Source organism: Lynx canadensis, chromosome D3 (assembly GCF_007474595.2).
Source record: "Lynx canadensis isolate LIC74 chromosome D3, mLynCan4.pri.v2, whole genome shotgun sequence".
NCBI classification, from domain to species: domain Eukaryota; kingdom Metazoa; phylum Chordata; class Mammalia; order Carnivora; family Felidae; genus Lynx; species Lynx canadensis.
This window is the reverse complement of record NC_044314.2, coordinates 34225856-34246062: the sequence shown is the minus strand read 5'-3', so window position 1 is coordinate 34246062 and position 20207 is coordinate 34225856.

Genomic DNA, 20207 nt, shown 5'->3' with positions numbered 1-20207 from the left:
TTATAACTCATCTCCACGGGGGCTGAGATAGCTGTTGTAAATGTCTGAGAAATTATGAGCTTCTTTAGCAAGATGAACTCTGTGATTATAATGACACTTGGCATTTGCACATTTTGTAGCCTTTCTCATCTGAAAATCATGGAGTTATTTTTATATTATAACTAGATTCATGTGTTTCCCGTTGGGGTACATCCGAGTGAGAGTGTTCTCTTTCTTTCTTTCTTTCTTTCTTTCTTTCTTTCTTTCTTTCTTTCTTTCTTTCTTTCTTTTCTTCCTTCCTTTCTTCTTTCTTTCTTTCTTTCTTTCTTTCTTTCTTTCTTTCTTTCTTTCTTGTTCTTTCTTTCTTTCTTGTTCTTTCTTTCTTTCTTTCCTTCTCTTTCATCTTTATCTCCTTTTATTTTTTTGGAAATGTACAGTGAGGGGGACGGGGTAGCAGCTATTTGCAGTATTGCCACCCAGATAGGGAGTATCAGAATTTGAGGAAACGTGTGAGACCTGAGCTGGTGAAGCAGGCCAAAGGATCAAAATAGGTGTGGCTATATGTTAGCTGTCTCCAAAAACAGAGTCTGTCATTTGGAAATCAGTCTAAATGTAACCCCAGACTCCAAAGATTTTCCTCTTCCCTGAAGGCAGAGCCATTTCTCCTTCAAAGGGGTCTTCAGTATAACCTGGCTTGAGAAACAGTGAAGGTCTCCCTAATCTAAAAACATCCTCTCATTGGCTACTAGAGGTTCGTACTTTACCCATTCCTTCAAGATAAACCCCTGAAGGGCCTTAACTGTGTGTGTTGGCAATTTAAACTATCACCATCAAATAAGACTTGTCATGACTTGGTCTACAGAATTTACTTCAGCCACTTCATAGGAAATTGAGACGACAGGGACACTGAACAGATTACAAATGTGTGTGTAGTGGGGGGGGGGGGGGGGGTGTGTGTGTGTGGCAAGAAAGGAATGACTAAAACATGGTTGGGGAAGTGGGAGCCAAAAAAAAAAAAAGAACAAAAAAAAAAAACAACAACTATAGGGGCTCTGGACAGGAGAGGAAGAAATAAAGAAAACAGGAAGTAGTAGACGTTGTAAACTGGCTTTGACCATACACTAGGTCAAGTGATTTCCATGTCAATAATAGCTGAGTTGCAGTTTTCTATACACGATTTATGAAGAAGAAAACAGAGTAAGAGAATAATAAAATATCATATGATATAAAGCAGGGTTGGAAATTTCAGAGTCTTCGTATCCTTGGCTCCCCCTGCTCCCCACCACCGACTGACAACTTTTACCAGTTGGTGTAGGAACTCTTCCATCTGTGTTTCTTTCCTTACCCCAGTGTGGACCTACAGCTGCCGGATAAAATGCAAGACTCCAGGCTAAATTTGAATTTCAGATAAAGAATGAATATTCATATGTATTGATATATAGGAAAATATATATTAGTATAAGTATGTCTCATGCAATATTTGGGACAGACTGATACTAAGTTTTTAAATTCATTTTTAGTTATTGAAAATTCAAATGTAGCTGATGGTCTATTTTTTTATTTGCTAAATCTGTCAATCCTACCAGAGCCATTGTCTCTCAGTGGAATAAAACAGATCATAGAATTGGTCTGTCTATAGGTTAAAAATTCCCCTTTGGACTGCTCCTTGACTTGTGTGTGCTGTTAGTCTCTGATCTTCCATATGCCGGACTCTGATCATCCAAGCTGCCTCCGGCCTGCCTCACATTCCCAGGGCTGCCTGTCTGCTGATCCTTTGGCCTTCCAGTCAGGGAATCACCCAGCTCCTCATCCTGGGCTTATTGGTCTTACTGGGATGGCCCTCTCCTGAGGCCAACAATTGGAGCAAAGAATACAAATGAGTGGAGAAGATAAGATGAGGGGTTTCTAGAAGTCTTCATTTCCTTCATCAGATACTTAAAGGTAATTCATCTCTTTAACTCACACGACTGTTTAGAGAGGCAAAGCTCTTTGCAGATTTTAAAGAGGCACGCAGTAAGATTCCATGACTGTCACCCTGATGTAAAATAAATATTGGCAAGCTGTGTAGTGGAGAAGGAAGGTAAAAGAAAACGTGTATATGTGCTTACTCACTCACAGTCCTCCGGGCCCTCAAACTGTGAAAGCAGTCTTTTCTTTCCTAGTTGTCTTGCCTTCATCTCCCCTTGAGAATGACCCGGTTTACCTCCTCACAGGGTAAAGCCCGGTTTTGGCAATCAGCAAATGTCTTTACTATTCAAAATTGCTGTAGCAGCTGCATTTCACTCTCCTGCTCAGCAAGCAGGTTCCTGGTCAAGTTCAAAAAAGGAGCCATACCTTCATTTGTGGGATGCTGTGTTGAAGTCAGACTTCAGAGACATGGCTTTGTGCAGCCTCCTGGGATTTAGCAAGGCCTGAATCGCCGTGACCTCAGTGCCCTTACAACATCACAGAAAACACCGTCACGGTGCCCACTAATTGGTCACCTTGATGTCAGTCACAGCACAGAGATCAAGGACAGAGCCGGTCCTAGAAAGTGAACTACACACGCTCTCCGAGGTGGTCTCTACAGGTCAGGCTAGCGTCCTGCTGAGAGCACAGTGCGAGGGAACCTTACCCCAGGACTACTTGAAACATGGCTGCGCTGCACATGAACAAAGGACAGGTGGCCTCACAAGTGACCCTTTCCTCACCACCTACAAAGTCCAAATTGTCAGCCTTTCACACCTATTATGCTTCCATTATCTGTGGAAAATACTAAGTGCCATGCCCTGGATCTAACATGCACAGAGCAGGCTCTTGAAATTAGTTTCTGCTTATTGGTTTTAAAAATTATTAAGATTATTTTATTTTTAAGGTAGCAAATCAATCAAGGACTGCTGGGGTGTTACATGCAAGGTGCATTTGAGAATATCACTGTAATAATAATCAATTTTTTTAGAATCTAAATGCAATGTATTTTTATGAGTAACTTACACAGCGGTAGGAGGAAGGAGAAGAAATGTAGGGAATAAATCGAATACATCTTTCTCTTATTTCCCTTGGGCTGAATGCATTTGTGGGTTACCATTCTCACCCCCTTAAACCGGGCATATGGATGGTAAGAATGACTGGGATTAAGTAGATACTCTAAAATTAAAAAAAAAAAAAAAATAGAAAAAAAAAGTGCTAACCACTGCAGAGGGTAAGGTTTATTCTGTGGTTCAATTTATCAAATGAAATATTACATGCAGTTCATTTAAATAATATGAGATCTTTCTCTAAGTATACCCATCTTCCTCTACCCCCAATGCCAGGCCCAGGAGACCCCAGAAAGATTTATTTCTTTTCTTAACATGGGGACCAGTATCGCAGGAGTGCAAGACAAATATTAGAACAGAGGAGACAATTTGTTAATTAATGGTTTAGGCAGCCACAATCATAATAGGAACCTACCTAGAACTCTTGAAGATAGAATATACCGAAAATAGTAAGGACCAAAGACTTGGATGCCCTGACAAATAAATGAGGAAGAAGTGTGAATTTTTATACATAGACCTACAAGGGGCCCGCAGGGCCTCTAATCGCCTTTTGAGGTAAAAGTACTTAAATATAAAGTACTTAGATATCTTTTGAGTAATTTAATAAAGGCAAAACCTTTTCGGAGTTGTCTAGGTATGGCAGGATTCCCCTCCAGGGGGTTCTGTATTCAAGGATTGGCTGAAAACCATGGGGAGTACCACAGCCAATCAGTTTACAGATCCAGCTGTAGGGGGCGGAAACCTCAGCCTGTCACATAGCATTGAGAGGGCAGGCCAAGTAGGAAGGTGGGGCATTGTTATCTATGTGGTACTGATTGGGTTACAGTGACATTTTAGGGAAGATTCTCTTCAATGGGAAGTAGTTCATGGAAGCAAAATAAGGAGATATAATATAGGCGCTGGGAGGAAGAATCAGGTTAGCTGGTATTCTAAAAAATCAAACTAAATGGAAGAGTTAAAATTTCTGTTTCTCCATCTTCTCCTTACTGTGGTGGCTTATCACAGATAGGGAGCAGTCTAGGCAAAAGCAGTAATACCCGGGGGGCAAAAAATAGCAGTCGGAAAATAGTTTGTGCCTGCCTTTATCGACTGAAGACTGTGGCAAAGAGTCGGGTACAGTGTACATTATGCTGCATATAAGACTGGACTGAGGACGAGGAAGAAGACTGGGGAATCACTGGAAGGCTCGCTCCCTGAATCTCAGACCTGCATGGCGGACTGCAATGATATACAGTTGGCTGCCTTGCTAAACCAGTTTAACTAGCTTTTTAAGAACCTTTCTATCTCTACCATTCTGTGATAGCAGATTCAAGAAGAGATCTCAGAGAAGGGATAAAGAGACACTTGAGAAATTGTTTTGGAGTACGACTCCATTGGAAGAGACCTGAAGTTCCTATCTTAATAAAAGCTTAGGTAACTTCAGAGTATGTGGGAATGAAATAAAGGGGCCTGAGGGCTAAGTCCTTGTTTCTCATGCAAGAGGACTATTGAGGGTTCATCTTCTCAAATGTGAACTCCGCTGGGTAATCAGTCATCCCCATGGTAACCCAGCAACTTTTAATTGTCTTTAATTAAGGGGCCACAGAGGCAATCAGCTACATTTCTAGCACATTAATGAGGGAAGCATGAAGTGCAAAATGGCTGCCAAAGGTAAGACAGTGCTTGTACAAACCAGGACTTCTGGATGAATTTCTAAGGGCAATGTGAGACCCAAGTGTGGCACATCCTTGACTCTGCAGGATCAGGAAACACTGACTAAAGAGGAGACAAAGAAAATTCAATAATGTCTGGAAAAAAGAAAAATACATGTATATAAGAAATAAGTTAAAGAGCAAGTAAGATCTTCTTGGTTAATTTAATTTTAAAAATAGGATATAATCTGTACCTGGAATTCTTTTTTTTTTAATTTTTTTAAATTTATTTATTTATTTTGAGAGAGAGAGCACAAGCAGAGGAGGGGCAGAGAGAGGGAGAGACAGAATCCCAAGCAGGCTCTGCACCATCAGTGCAGAGCCCGATGTGGGGCTTGAACTCAAGAACTGTGAGATCATGACCTGAGCTGAGATCAAGAGTCAGATGCTTAACTCACTGAACCACCCAGGCGCCCCACTGTACCTGGAATTCTTAAAAAGTAAAGACCAAGATAGAGGACAAAGTGAGCAAAACAGATGAAGCTAAAGAGTGACTTCACCAAAATCATGATATTAAATTACAAAGTAAAATTGGAAAATTATGGCTCTTCAGTTCATTTTAGAGCTTGCCTGCTTCAAGGAGCTGTCTTGAATTACTACAGTGCATACTATTCACTCCTAAAAAAAAATTACTATAGTGTTTACTACCTGCACTTTTGTGTGTCTAATTATAAGTGTCCATATATGCTTTCTTTGGAGGATGGGGCACCCTGACTAATTGGGACAATTTAAGAAGTGATTTTATACATATTTTGACACTTGGCTATTGCTACATCGCTTTGATTTTTATGCAGCATATGCCTGTAACTGCTCTTGTAGTTGAAGCAACCAGGAAACAATGCCCGCCCGGAGACCCAGTGCCCAACAGAGCAAAGGCCAGGCTGGAACCTGCATCCTCTGCCTAAGATGCAGCGTTCTGCCCGCTGTCACGTGTGGCCCCAGGCAGGGGTGCAGCTCTTATGTCTCAGCCCTCAGCTCCTCTCAGCCCTTCTGAGCATACTTTGGGTAGCCACCACATATTTGGACCTAATTCAGAAAGAAGAACTTCAAATGCAAGGGTGTGGTTCTGAAACGAGGCAGAAGGAGCAACATTTTCACTAAATTTGTAAAAATGTTCATGTGGACTGTGGGATTATTTCTTTTCATTCAGAGCCTCATTAAACAATTGTTTAAAATTATAGCCAGTTCCTTGCTCGGTACTTTGAGGATGATTTGGAAAACAAAGACCTTGGGGAATAAGGTTCTGAGTGAATAATTACCAGGGGATGAACTGCTCTGATTTTTCACAAGGAGTCTGTTCTCAACCTTGCTTGTTCATTCCTTCCCATAGACAGTAAGACTTGCTTATACTGGGGGCCAATGCCTAACATTTAGATATTTTTATTAATATCTATATGAACCAATCAATTCACAAAAATTGAAGTCAGCCACTATGTGCAAATCTAGGTTCCTTTACAGAAAGAAAGGAACAAAACAGGCCTGTTTTCAAGGTGTGTACAGGTTAGTTGGGAGATAAAGCCCACATGGGAAAGAACACTAACAAAGCAGATGAGCACTTGGAACAGGTTTTACAATTTGTATATTTAGACTTAGCAGGCACTGAACAAGCCTGCTGGCAATTTTTATGTGCTGGCTTTTCGGGCATTATCTCATTTCATTTTCATAACAGTCCACAGGATGTAGATATAAATATCATTCACATTCATATCAGCTCATCTTCAGCTCAAAATTCTACAATACTTTCTCTTCTCACACCCAGTAAAGCAAAGTTTTTACCACGACTCCAAAGCCCACTGGGTGGAATCCAATTTTCTCTACCACATCCTTCCTAAGCCCCTACCTCTTGACGTTCACCTCCTACCACCCTCCCCCTTGCACCCCATGGTCTGGATGCAATTGCCTCCTTAGTACACCCAGAGAAATATCAAGCTCGTTCCCGCCACAGGCCTCAGTGCTTCCAGAATCCACACTGGATTCTTCAAGTCCTTCAGTTCTCTCCTTAGACCAAACCTTTTCAGGAAGACCTTCATTAACCTCCCTAAAGGAAACTGCATGCCCTGCCCTAGTTGCCTGTCCCTTTGCCTAGCTTTTCTTTTCTCCCAAGCCTTCTCTCATTGACATATTTCCATGTTGATCCATTTGTTGTCTCTCTCCGTGGTCTAGCAGGGGCTTTGCTTTGTTCCCTGGTGTATTCCAAGTGTCTAGAGTGGAACCTAACATTAAAGGGGCTCAACAAATATTTGCAGAACTGTCTAGATAAGCAATGCTTTGAGAGCTCAGGTAACTATCTGGTCATAGCCCATGGCACAAATGGAATGGGATCCCCATCTTCTAGTACTACCTGTCTGGATAGTCTTCCAGGAAGAAAGACCCCTGCAGGCTTTGGGCACTGAAAACACCACTTCTCATAACAGAGCTTAGAGACTGAGTTCTGTCTTTACACTGAAATTCTGACAAATGTCGAACAGGGTATAAGATTACTAAGAGTAGATCCACAATTATTTTTTTTTATTATCAATCTGTAAATATATCAGTTCATCCACCATATGCTCTCTATGCGCTTAGTGTCTAGCATTGCAGAACAAAGTTTCTTTTTTCTCTTTCTTTAGGGACATAGGTAGATACATGATGATAGATAGATAGATAGATAGATAGATAATATGCTAGATAGAATTTTTTTTGAATTCCACTGTTGCTTGTTTCCTCATTTTTAAATCCAAATACCTGTGCCTCAGGCCCCCTTCCAGGACCCTAAAAACAGCAACACACCTTCCAAAGATGTTTCTAATTGAACCCTTAACAAAAACGACTACTTCATCAGATCCTTACTATACTCTAGGTACCCAGGAGCCAAACTGACATTCAGTTACCACGACTTCACGTTTCTAGTAAGACTTTTGCATTTAGAGAACTTCTTACAAGAGAGTGGTGATGGTAGAAATTGCAGTATGGTTTTGGGGTTCAGTTTGGCATGAGACCTATAACCCTCATATCACGGTGTTCAGTTGTTGTGAACTCTCTACCTCAACATAAAGCTAGCTTTGGCCTGGCAGGAAAGCAAATGTCGAAAGGAAGGAAGAAAATAAGCTTTATGGCTTAAAGGAAAATAATTTTCTGTATTTGTTTCCTTCCTTTTCTTGTACTTCACTTTCTATCAATAGAGGAATATTCTGTCCTCCGCAAGGAATAACCTCTCTTTCATGCACTGAAAAATGTCATTTTTGAGTTTCTCTCTGGGATGGTGTGACAAATTTTCAGGATGCATGGAAAGCACAGACCTCTGTCTTTCTTGGTGGCTTCAAACTAAACAAGAAAGAAAATAAAGTATGCTCCACTATCACAGAGGTTATTGTTTGGGTTCGTGGCAAAATATATTACAAATTTGTAATAATAGCAATAGTAATGGCTTTATGTAGCGAGTACTATTTGTTTTCTTATTGGTTTTTGATGTTCAATTCCTGTTTATCTAGAAAAGAAATTCTTTGGAAAAATATAGAAATGTAAGTATAAAATATGAAAGTACAAGTTTTTTTTTTTTCTTTAACTCTCTCTCTCAGTTAATTAAATTGAAATGGGGATTCTGCTGTTTGCAGCTTTAAAAAATAGCCAATTGAAATTTAATTGGTATCTTTTTTTTCCTTAGTATTCATGCCCTGAAGCTAAATTAATGATCAGTTGTAAGCACTTCAGCTAAGACACTATTATGACTTCTGAATGAAATTAAACCTAGGACCATACAGTGGATAAAATAACTACTAAGATAAGAATGACAACTGTACTATAAATAACAAAGGGTTAAAATGTGTCTCTGTGCACTCTCTCTCTCTCTTTCTTTTTAACAATTACAGAGAGACAGGAGGCTCAAGTGTATTCTAGGACCAGTAGATGTTGTAAATCAAATTAATTACTTTTGCCCAAAACTGTCCTCAGTGGAGGATTTTTGGCCACTGGACTGTTAATACCTCTTTACTTAATCACTGTCCCGTAATGTCATCCCCTGATAGAAGAGATGAACAGAAGCAATGGCAATCTTTTCACCTTTCTCAAGTCCCCACAAGACCCTGATTTACAGGATAAAAGTGTTATGTATCATTCTGCCTATACCTCAGAAGCCCTTCTTTTCTGTGGGAGCAGCACAGAACCCAGAGAAGTTGATGTGGGAGGTGGCTTTTTTATCTATGTCTCTCACAGCTCTATCTCAGCTTTCAATACCCTGTGAATTTCTTTCTCGGACTGGATTTTAAACCATCTTCGATGGACATTATATCTATCAAGGATTTTGACATTCCCATCCCTTTGATCAAGAAGAATTCATCACCAGTGGTTTACACCAAACACCACCCAGATTAATCTAGCACACAAGGACATGCATGCTCAAGGGCAAGGTGATGTGGAAGGTGTGCACTGAGTCAAGGGAATTTGCTTATTATAACTTGCTGGTGCAGCCATTTCAGTCTTCATGGGGGCAAGGCCATCATTTCTAAAGGCAAATGGAGAATGCCAGAAAAGGGCGCAGACAAAAAATAAATCATGGACTATTTACAACTGATATTTGAGTTTATGTTATGTATTATTATTTAATTTTACGTGAACAGGCTTATTTTTCTCGTTAGGGAATGCTGAAGCTAACCTAATAAAAGCACCTGCTCGGAATAAATGTCAACTGATTGTGGAGGTGACTAACACAGAGTTTGAGTAAGAGAGGTACCCTGTATTTAAATACGAAACATTTCAGACCCAGTCTGTACACACGCTTCAGGTCCGGGGACATTAAGACATCATTTATTGTGCTTGTTTCCCAGAAGCCACTACTGCTTTCTGACCTCAGAGCTTCCTCAGATGGAGTCGTTGTTCAGACCAGGTGATTTCAGGAGGAAATTCCTCCCTCACAGATCTTCTCCCCACAACAGGTTTCAAGAGAAACCTCACTAGGTGTCTTAAGTAGTGGCATACCAAGCATCTCTAAGTGTCTGTGGAGAAGAATCAACCTGATGATTTATCTGTTTTGTTAGAAAATACTGTGATTCTTATGGCCTAGATATGGATGCCTAAATATTAGCATCATCCTGTGAGTTCTAATTTCTAATTAATAATCAAGAATTTTAATGCCACGGGCATGTTAGGGAATGACCTCATACCTTGGGATGGAATGGAATGTTTAAATCATCATGAAAATTGTTTAACAGCGATTCTTAAAATGGAGCTTGATATTAGGTCATGTGTTCATTCTCTGCCTTTCCTTCTTTTCTAAAGGGTTAATGTCTGGAACATGGGTGATGAAGCAAAGGAAAAATCTTTTGCCCAACAATATATAATTTAAAACCCCAGCCATTGTTTTTGGTCAGTTTCTTGCAATCTGCAAGGTAATTTTTTTCAATTTATTTGGAATTAGTCAAGTGCACTGTTGAAAAGGCAGAGTGAATTGATGCTAAATAGTTTTTGGAAGATGTAATTGTCTGATGATTTGTAAATAGCCAAGCTTATCAAAAAAGTAATTTAAATGTTATGCTGACAATTTTGTTCAGTTTGGTATACTCTGTAAACTGGGGAATCCAATTTTTTGCCCTCATTAGCATGAGAATTCTCTTTGCTTGACTAAATGATTTGAGGGCCTAAGGATGCCCAGCGCTTTGGAATCGGAACTTTTAATGATCTCTTAAACAGTATAAACATCACTCATAGGATGATAATGCCAAAGTGCTTTTTAATAACTAAGTTTTATGTGCCATTTGATTGGTTAGAATGTGTTCCTTACATGTTCTATCAATGTCTATCTTTGGTGAAAGTGGGACCCTGTTGGGTCTGTCTCCATTTTCCCTCATATGCCCCCCCCCCCACCACTCCATTTGTACTCTTTAATGTGAGTGCTCCAAACCCAGAGTGACCATTGTTCATCAGATGAAAGAACTCTGACAAGTACATTATTATAAACTTCTTAGGGTCTGGATAATTTTGATTATTTCAATCATAAAAGTAGTAAAGTAATTTTTAAAAACCCAGTTATTTATAAGGTAAGATATTTGCTCAGACTTAAGTGCTTTACATACATCATTTTATTTTCCACCTCTGCAACAACTCTGAAGTAAGCATTTTATCCCTAAATACCATAAAGTATCTAGAGATTTGGCAGATGAAACAACTAAGCCATAACATTAACTTGCTGTGGTCATATTTCTGAGTCACCAACCTGAGACTCAGAACTTATTTGTGGATTGAACTTGGGTGTTAACCACCAAGCAAATTGCCTTAAAAAAATAAAAGGCTATAACCAACTCATACAATTGTGCATTTTCAAGTTCAGGAATAGAAACATCCGAACATACCTGGTGTTGGTTCCAGTAATATTTTAGATCAGGCATAGGAACAGCTATCTGTTTGGAGGGAGGATGTAAAATTGCATCTACATATTACTTGCCATAAAAATTGAAAAAAATGCCAGATTAAGAAAAGTGGAAGTAGAGAGACTGATATTTTTTTAAGTTTATTTACTTATTTATTTATTTATTTATTCATTCATTCATTTATTTATTTAGAGAAAGAGAGAGCATGAACAGGAGAGGGGCAGAGAGAAAAGAGAGAGAATCCCAAGTAGGCTTTGTACTGTTAGTGCAGAACCTGACGCAGGGCTTGAACTCACAAACCGCAAGATCATGACCTGAGCTGAAACCAAGAGTTGGACACTTAGCTGACCAAGCCACACAAGTGCCCTAAGACTAATAAAGTTAATGCATTGACTGAAGACCAACCCCCCTACACACCCAATATATCTCTTATCAACATCACTTACTTGATAAGGGAATGAGCCACAATTCTTCTACCAAACACCTTTGAATCAAGCTTCTGAAAAGATGGACTAAACTGCTTCTTTCTCCTAAGCTCTTGGAGGAGGTTCTTATTAAGGTTAAGATGAGAATCTTGTAATGTGCTGGAGTATCTGGAAGATGTAAGCCGTTACCCCAGTATTTGCATGAACATCTGAGCCTAGGTGTGTTATCATTTTAATAACCTAGCAGAGTTATAGATCATGGGGCTGGTCCCAGGACAAGGATAACAGAAGGAATGAAATGACCCTGGGCTGGGGCTTCTTACAAAGAGCAACCTAGCATGAGGCATGATGACAGAGGGTTCCAAGAAGCCTGGGAGCAGAGTGTGGGAAGCTAGCATATTTAGGATGGAGCAGGAGGAAGGAGTGTGAAAAGTAGGGAGAAGGTAACAAAAATTTATGCCTCCTTTGTCTACTACGTTTTTTCAATGGTTCTGCTTCTGAAGTTTCCATATATTTCAATTAGATCTGGCTGCATAGCCGGGACTGGAATGCATCTGCAACAGAAAGAAGAAATGGCATAGGCCGGAGGTGTAGCAGGCTCGCTGCTCTGCTGTTTTGTTCTACTGCATTGAATAAAATGAATCTTTTCAAACAGGTGAATTTTCCAACAGAAATGGCCCAAACAGCCTCAGCTCATTGAATAGAAAGTGTAATGGTGATCTAAACCTATTACCTTCAATGGAGTCTGTGACATTTTCTTCCAGCATATTGAACGGGGAGAGAGAGGGAGAGGGAGAGAGAACTTTTTCCTCCACTCACTGTGTTGCGTCAGTCATTGTAATGCTAGTCACAATGCATTAAAAAGCATTGAGAATCAACAGGCCTGGCTCTTTTGTAGCAGGAGTAATAAATGATTTTACTGAACAGAATTAAAATGCTGTTGAAAATCTACTCTGTACACATTTTTCAAATTTCTCACCAAAAGGACTTCTCTCTCTTCTCCCCTGCAAATCCAGATGTCAAAAATTCTTATTAGTTAACAGTTTTCAGCAAGAATGCATATTTTTCGTCAAAGATTCTGGCACATCTTTGCAGTGAAATACCATTAATACCATCTCCCAAAATGTCCTCCCTCATACCATTGTTTATCTCAAATAATCTATAACGATGGTTGAGAAATTGAAATCTTATATAAGCTGAGATAGACTGCAACAACTTCTGGAGGGTAGAAAGGCTTTCTATTTTTGTTTTTTGTTTTGTTTTGTATTTAAGCATTTGTTGTGTTATCATTGTTGTTCTTATTGTATAATAAAGTCTCTGGAGAGAAATAAAATTGGAATCAAATACAGCCTCATTATACTGCAGGGTTCCTTATGTGAAGGTGGCACTACCGTTTCCTTTGGAATACAGTTGAAATATCCCAATTTCACTGACTATAATAACCAGTTCATTCATTGAGTTTGAGGGTATGTAGAACTTTTTGCCACCCCCTAATTTTCAGGTTAGTATCATTCATCATTTCCATAAATTGCTAATTTTCTATATATGACATATGCATTTATATGTGGAAAGCACTGTCATGAATTCAAAAGAATATATAATGCCAAACATCTCAAAAGATGGATGAGAGATGCATGGAAGTTCTCTGGTAGAAATGTACCTACTGAACTATCTTTATCATTAATGTTATTAACTTATATTGAACCTATTTGTTTTGGTTTTATCTTAATTTGGTCCATTCAACACCTTGTCTCTAATATTTATATGTACTTTTTCTTTGTCTCAGTATAAACCTATTGCATTTCATGTTATCTGAATTTTATAATCTTGCCTATTACTTACAAGCAATCTGCTGCTACAGTTGTTCCTAGGTGTTTTTATAAACTAATTTAACATCTGTTAGTACTATATAACAATATCAACCTACAAATGGCCAATAGAACTTAGCATTGTTAAGAATTACCATGTAGATAAATGGAGTTACATTAGTAATTGTAGGATCCACTCCATATTTCATGGTAACTCGATGAATAATCAGTGTTATCTGGGTGATTTTCTTTTCAGTATTGCATGCAAACCACATTTGAATGTAATTGCATTTAAGGGAAAAGATCATACAAACTACCTTTTTAGTAAATTAATTGATAATTGTGCTGAATTAAGGAATTCATATAAGTAATTCAGGAAAATGAGTTTTCTAGTATAGAAATAAAGGCTCAACTAGTAGGAAGAACACAAGTTGAAAGCACTTTTGAGAACTTGCTTTATCATTTTGGCCTACAAAGACCATTGTAAAGTGGTAGCTTTAACACAAATCCTACATCCAAAAGTAGGATAAGCAGAAATTGCACAGAACCAATCAGGGAAACCTTAATTCCCATTATAGTTTTGCTGCTTATTTGTTCTATTAGTTTTTAACAAGTCAGTCTGCCTTATTTTCCGTCTCTGTAAAGTGGGAATGATAACTATCCTTGACTACACAGGGTTGTTGTGGGGATCCAACAAATTTATCAGTGTATATATCACTCGAAAGACATATGTGTGTCCTTTGCTACAGAAAACAAAAAAAAAAAACCTAACTTCTATGAAAGAGGATATAGATAACACAATAGTCACCAAATCTTATTCAGTCTAAAATTGCCTCTGGTCTTAAATGGTTTAGCCACAACAGGATTCCAAGTGTCCCCTATGTTCAGATAGGCTTAACAAAGATGTCCAGAGGAGAATGGATTGAAGGGATTCTACACAATCTCACAACATCCTTGTTCCCTGCTGTGCACAACCAACTGTCTCTGCCTAAAGGTCAAGGTGGAATCCCAATAGTTCATGCTAGAGAGAGAAATTAAGAAGAATGTGCATTTCAATCCTCGTTTCTTTAGTTTCTTTTTTGCTGTTCACCGTTATCCAAAAAAAGTGGGTAGACTTCATTAGTTTGAATATGCTTTTAAACTCGATATATGATGACCTAAACAAGTGCTCAGGACTGTCTTTACAATGAATTGAAAATGCAGAAGGAAAAATTAATCACCAGCCATCAAATTAGGATGGTTGCCACATCAGGATTTCTGGCCTAAGGGAGATAGGAACATCCAAGTTCCTTAACAATGCATTGGGAGAGCCTAAGTTATTAAGCCACAAGCAGTAATGTATCCAATCCATATGAATTCTCTGAAACTAATAATAACCATAGCATGCTAAGAGTCATCCATCAATTATGTGATTTATTCTGCAGCAAAGTTGTGAGACTTCTGCAAATAAGGCTCCGTGTCAATGACAAGCTAGTTAGTAGCAGTCAAAAGAGGAACACTTAAATTTCATGACTTCCATCTTAGTAAAAGTTTAATATTAGATTGCTTTTATGACTTCAGAGTGAAAAGCTCTGATTGGTCAATCTGTAATAATCCAAACCAAACATAATAGCAGTTGTAGCGAGAATTTTAGAATTTTAGAAGGCCTATTTCTATGTCGAGTTCTCTCTTGTTCTCTCTTACCAAGCTGTAAGGTTTGGTATCCTAATTTTAAAGATTACATAATTGGTATTCAGAGAAGGAACTGGGATTTTCACACTCAATGTCTTCCAAATCCTTAAAATTAAGGATTTCTATAGTAGGAAGAATTCTAAGATAGCTTCCATATTCCCATTCCCCAGAATAGGAATAGATGCTCTGGATAATGCAATTGAACATGGTGGACCAACGAATATAATGGGATAGTCACTTATTTGTTCAGGTATATTATATTAAAAGGTGATAGGATAGTCCTAATTTGTTGATGTTGCCATCTGACTCACATTGCTTGAAAGTAGAATGGGAGTAGGCAAACAAAGCACATCTGTGGAGCATATCTATTACACAGGCTGTCACTTCATGGTCTTTATCTCAGATCCTAATAGCCAACAATTTTATGCAAAACAATAAAGTATGCGAGTTGGCAGACTCTTAATGATATTCTAGTCCCATATCCTTATGGAAATCACATGATTTTTCATGATACCTCAAACTTGTTTGCCATATTGGATATTTAAGTTCCTTATTTTTTTTTACTTTTACAGTAAAATTATATTCATGTATTACTTGAGTAATCCAGAAAGCATAAATCAGACAAATAAATCTAAAGAATATAAAAAAGCAAATGAACCAGAAGAATGAAATTTGCTTTGTTTCCTATAAGTTAGTTTTAACAACAGTCTTCTATCAAATTGCTTTTTTTTTTTTTTTTTTTCATGGATAACCTGTGCTCTGGGGTAGTAGGTCTCTGAGGAAAATCCTATTTTTAATTTTTTTTTAAAAATTATATATAATTGACATGTAACATTAGTTTCAGATGTACAACATAATGATTGGTATTTGTATATACTACAAAATGATCACTATAGTAAGTCTAGGTACCATCTGTCACCACACATAGTTAATATTTTTTTTTCCTGTGATGAGAACTTTCAAGATCTAATCTCTTAGCAAGTTTCAAATTTGCAATACAGTATTATTAACTATAGTCACCATACTGTACATTACATTCCCAAGCAGTGTAAGTTCCTCTTCAAAATCACTGACAAACCACGTTCAGACTTTATAAAAACCAGAAGAGATTAAAAAAAATTCTCTTTTAAAGAAGCTGAATTCGGGGCGCCTGGGTGGCGCAGTCGGTTAAGCGTCCGACTTCAGCCAGGTCACGATCTCGCGGTCAGTGGGTTCAAGCCCCGCGTCAGGCTCTCGGCTGATGGCTCAGAGCCTGGAGCCTGTTTCCGATTCTGTGTCTCCCTCTCTCTGCCCCTCCCCCGTTCATGCTCTGTGTCTCTCTGTCCCAAAAATAAATAAATGTTGAAAAAAAATTTAAAAAAAAAAATAAAGAAGCTGAATTCATTTTAAACATTATCATTGAATATTTTTCCTTTTATTGAATAAGAATCATATTCTTTTGTGACTGACTCAGTGATCCTTGATATGCCTATAAAAGCTACATTTCATCCACATCATATCTCTTCAAGTAATTTCAGATCGCCACTGTGTATTTGTTGGATTCCGATTCTCCAGCATTAGACATCTGCCTCCTTTAATGAGTTATGATAGGATACAGTGCTGAGACGCCCCCACATTCTCAGTATTTATAAACACTTGCCCAGAGTGTAGTGCTATTGGTTTGTAAAGTTGAGAGCTTCTCAGATGAAATCTGAAACTGGCACCCATACATAGAGGGCAAGGAGGGACCGAAGAAAGAGGCAGACCGCTCCAGATTTGGACGTGGCAGTTTTTTCAACGTTTTTTTTTTTTTTTTTTTTTTTTTTTTTTTTTTTTTTTTTTTGGGACAGAGAGAAACAGAGCATGAACGGGGGAGGGGCAGAGAGAGAGGGAGACACAGCATCGGAAACAGGCTCCAGGCTCTGAGCCATCAGCCCAGAGCCTGACGCGGGGCTCGAACTCACGGACCGCTAGATCGTGACCTGGCTGAAGTCGGACGCTTAACCGACTGCGCCACCCAGGCGCCCCTGGACGTGGCAGTTTTAATAAGCACGGAAACTTATCTACAAGGCATGTCTTCGGCAACCACAAGACAATTAGATCTCTTAAAATGCCAAAATCTTAAAAAGTTTATACAGAGGCCATACCTGGATTCAGTCATATATATATCATCCAGATGGCTTCAACAACATGTTGCTCTCTGAAGGTTGTGTCCTTGAAAACAGCTCTCGTTGTGAGAATGGTGGGCAGAACATACATCCCAAGGACCAGGTACAGCTTGTAAGTCAACCAGCGGTCACATCCTCTCAATAACCTCCTACAACAAGCCGTCAAAACAAGCCCATATATATGTTTATAGTAGTCTGGTTCCAGTTGGCTAATACCCAAAGAGTAAATATGAATTAATTGATCATTTTTATAAAATCAAAACACCAGATTTTAAATTGCCATATGTTGTTCCTCCTATTTGTCTTTCTATATTAAAATATCAAACCCTTTTCAAAACTGTATATATTTCAGGATAGTGCTAAATATGGGTAGGGCGGGGTATTAGATCATAAATACTTACATTTTACCTAGTCAAATTCTATCTATAAAATTTGTATTGGATTTTATATACAATGTTTTCTATATTCGGCTTTCAGCCATCTGTGAACTGGCCTTTTTCAGTTCATAATATAAACACACAAAAGTGTAGGATCAAGCATAGAGATGTATAACATACTAGGAAAGATTCTCTACCAAGTTGAAATTGCTACTTTAATTTTTTTAAGTTTTTATTTATTTAGGTATTCTCTCCACCCAATATGGGGCTCAAACCCAAGACCCCAAGATCAAGAATTGCATGCTCTTCCACTGACTCAGCCAGCCCCTGAAATTGCCATTTTAATCAACATGCAGTCAGCCAGTTATAATTCACTTTCAAAATAATCCAATTCACGTCTTTGTATTTGTGTAAAATGATGTCATGGGCCTGGAACTGATCAATAGCTTGTTGAAGTACATACGTAAGTCATCTACCATTCCCTAATCTACTCATCAAGTAAAAGTAGCATTTGATGAAACAGTAAATCTGAAACTAGTTGTTGCTTTGTATTAAATTCAATGACTTATTCTAATTAGTATGCCTAACAATGACAAATATGATGATGGTAATAAATGTTAATTGAGATCAGCATCAAACTCACTAATTTGTAGTTTGTAAATTCAACATCTTCTCCTTCGTAATTGTAATGTTGCATAGGAAGATGAGTAAATATGCATGAGTACCACTTTCCATGTCCATTCTTAGTATCCTGGTATCCAAGGACATTATCAATGATAATGTTTAAAATACACAATAATAGTGGAAATGTGCAACATTATAGCACATAAAATTGTCCTTGCCAGTTTTGAAATCATAAACTTGTCAGGATTTAGAGACAAAATAAACAATAGAATTTATAATTTTCACCATTGTTTTGTGATGTTTCACCCTACACAGAAACCTTTGCCTTAGTAATGCTGGTTTTGTGTTCTTCTATGAAGATTAGATTGACATGTGATCACCTTAATTCCTCTGCTTCTCTTCCATTTTCCAAAACTTTATAGATGACCAATATTGATTTTAATTATCTTATCTGCAAATCAGTAATCTGAAGTGCAATACATAATGTCAAAGATTTAAATTAATCCGTGGAAAATATAAATTCTCTTATTCTTTCTGGAAAACTTTTAGTTTTAAGATACTTTTGCAAATATGTTTTATCTGTTTTATGTTTTAAAATAATTATCCTTAATTGATAAGAGTGAAGCAATATATAATGTGACTAGTTTTCTATACTGCTCTTTTCTCTTAATGTTAAATTAAGCTGCTCTTTTCAAGCACAGCTATAAAAGATCCTTGTGTTTCCCTAATAAGTCTTTATTGTAAACATCATTTTATTCTTTTTGATTATTCCATTATAGAAACAAGCTATCATTTTATATTAATCTAATTTGGGATCTTTTTTTCAAGTCTAAATAACTGTTTCAAGAAGTTAGGACACTTTTCAAAATATGTATATATACATATACTGTATATATATCTAATATAGATTATAGCCTACATTATATATATACACACAAACAATAGAACTATTATGAGAAAGAAAGAATATATGTTTTCTTTAAATTTTTTACTGTTTATTCATTTTTTGATGAGAGAGAGAGACAGAGTATGAGTGGGGGAGTAGCAGAGAGAGAGGGAGACACAAAACCCAAAGCAGGTTCCAGGCTCTGAACTGACAGCACAGAGCCAGACGTGGGGCTCAATCTCACAAACCGTGAAATCATGACCTGAGCCCAAATTGGACGCTTAACTGACTGAGACACCCAGGTGCCCCAGAATATATGCTTTTCTTACTAAGAATAATAATTTATCCAATATATATATTTATTATACAAAATTTAGAGGAAAAAAGGCAAGATGAAAAAGAAATCATCTCCATTCTGCCTCAGATGGGTTCCATCTCTATCCATACTATGGCATCTTAACAGTCTTAATTCTTCGCACAGTTAAAATTACTTGTTTTTTTAAAAAGGGTGTGCTTCTTTTTTAAATTTTTTTTAACGTTTATTCGTTTTTCAGAGATGGAGACAGAGCATGAGCAGGGGAGGGGCAGAGAGACAGGGAGACACAGAATCTGAAGCAGGCTCCAGGCTCTGAGCTGTCAGCACAGAGCCCGATGTGGGGCTCAAGCCCATGGACCATGGGATCATGACCTGAGCTGAAGTCAGAAGGTTAACCAACTGAGCCACCCAGGCGCCCCAAAATTACTTGGTTTTTACCCTGCATCTTTTACTTAACTACAGATCACAAACAGCTTTCCATCATGGTAGTCATTAGGTCTGATCACTAAATATGTTCAATATGTTCAGGTCTTCTCCTCTCTTGCAGTCGTGTATGACATGTGATTTGCCTTGACCACATCTCTGAGCAGAGATGACACATGCTTTTTTGAAACAGAAGTCCGCGAGCTACCTGTGACAATGATCATAGTGTTCCAGATGGTGGAGTCTCTCTAATTCAGCATGAGAGAGGCTGAAGTTGGACTGTTGAGAGCCAGAGCAAAGGGAACTCAGCATGAGATACATGTTGGGGTACAGGGCGAGCCACAGTTCATATTACAGATCTAAGGATAAAAGGAATGGTAACTCAAGCAGAATATGTGAAATCATTGTCAAAAGGTGCTATGTTCTGGAAGATTATGCAGGAAAATATAATGGTAACCCCCAAAGTCATGTGGGTTATTTCCTAGAAACTGGTATTCAATCT